A 1,825-nucleotide genomic window follows, 5' to 3' on the forward strand; every position below is an offset into this window, starting at 1 on the left:
AACTGCCCCTGTTTATCTGCCTTTGGTTTTCCTCAAAGATATTCGAACCCAATGAACCATGCCCTTCATCTTTGATTATACAAAATATACCAAAATGCCACGTCCTTGATGTGCTGTCAACCTTTTCCATGTGTGAAGACAAAAGCTCCTCCAAGCTGTCTGACATATCATGGACTGTAGTAAATGTGATCACTTTATAACAAAACGTTTAGAGTTGGGTTCGAATATATATTTCCTCCACCTGTCTTGACCTTGTTGAAAGTTGATACCTTTAGATGATCCTTTGAAGATATTCCCTTTTCAAAAATTTTCCCTCGGTCTCTCAAAATTGGTTGACTGAGTTTAAATTATGTAGCTTCAGCAGTTTCGTAGCGTGCTACGAAACTGCTGTGTAATCACAAAACATAGTTTTAATACCAAACTCTGACTGTCTTGAGCTTTCTTTTCTTGAATTGTCTTTTTCATCTGCCCTGAAATTACTAGCTGGATATGGATAGTTCACCATAGCAAGGTTACTGTATGCTGAGCTTGACCAGTCTTGTACTTCCTTTGTGCTTTTGAGATCCCTGCACATGCGAAACTTCTTGCTAAGATTTTGTAGCCCTTCATCTCTTTCACCATATGTCTCCAATGCTTTCCATGATTGTTGTATCACCTTGAAACAATTCTCACTTTCCCATTTGAAATCATTGAAACAAGATTGTAGAATATATCAGATGGTACAATGTCTTCAAACTGCAATATTGGCGTAGATGAAGCTAGGGCACCTATTGCAATATGTGGATATTTCAACCTCATCCAAGCAGCTAACATTCCACCATAAGAACCACCAAGACCATAACCAGTGATCGCCTCAAAGAGGCTCTCCCAATCATCTCCATAATAGAGCTTGAAAACGTTAATGGAGAGGTACAGGACCAAAAGCCCATTGGCAGCAAGCAAGAATCCCATCACAGCCCCAGACCTAAATTCTGTAATGAAGGCCTTCCCAACACCTTTCCTGGCTTCCAATGTGGTTCTTGCATTAGCATATGTTGCAATTTTCATTCCAAAATAACCTGACAGAACAGAAGTAAAAGCACCAAGCACGAAGGCTATGGTGCTGAACAATGCATTTGCAAGAGCAGGTTTGCACATGTTTGTCTTATCATAGTTACGTTGCTGCTGCTGGGTGCTGAAACCCTCCACGGAGCCAAGGAACAAAAACATGAGAAGCCCAAAACATCCAGTGAAAATACCCAGATATTTGTACTCTGTAAACATAAATGAAGTAGCCCTGAGGGGAATGGCGTTCTAAATCTCTGCACACTTGGGGACAACGTTTTTTAAATCGCCGCCATCTTCCTCGGGTTCATCGAGCAAAACCTTGTTATACACTCCATTATTGAGCGACGAGGCCTTCTCAGAACCCACTTTAACACGCGACACCAATAGCCATTGAAGCAGCGCGAACCCAATTCCAATAACAACAGCAATGGGTATCAGTATTTCTGACAGCAATTCGCTCAAGAGAGCGCCACCCATGGTGAAACTTCCTGAAGAAAAAACTATCAGAAAACAGAAAATGAGCCTCTACGGATTCGAACCAAGGCCAACAGATGACGAAGAAAGGAAATTGAAGATGGAATTTGTGAGCTCCCCCGCATCTATTTTTCAGCAGGGAGAAAGTTGTTTTTTTTTTAATTCCATATCTCAATAGCCTCGCCAAATTTAAGCTTCCATTGATACGTCCAGCATGAATGAATCCTCCAGCTCGAAGAATTCGATCCCTTTCGATCTCAAGCTATGGCTTGTGATTCGTGACAAGTTGTATGCCTGACCCTTT

At 41.5% G+C, this 1,825-nt stretch overlaps 1 pseudogene; it reads right to left on the reverse strand.

The window, feature by feature from the left end:
- Positions 1-651: 651 nt before the first annotated feature.
- On the reverse strand, positions 652-1,263 carry LOC149161291 (pyrophosphate-energized vacuolar membrane proton pump pseudogene; annotated as a pseudogene).
- Positions 1,264-1,825: the final 562 nt, after the last annotated feature.

The sequence above is a fragment of the Pinus tabuliformis genome, chromosome 5_2, assembly GCF_031772625.1.
Source record: "Pinus tabuliformis cultivar Carrire ecotype Pingquan chromosome 5_2, CPIR1, whole genome shotgun sequence".
Classification (NCBI taxonomy): Eukaryota; Viridiplantae; Streptophyta; class Pinopsida; order Pinales; family Pinaceae; genus Pinus; species Pinus tabuliformis.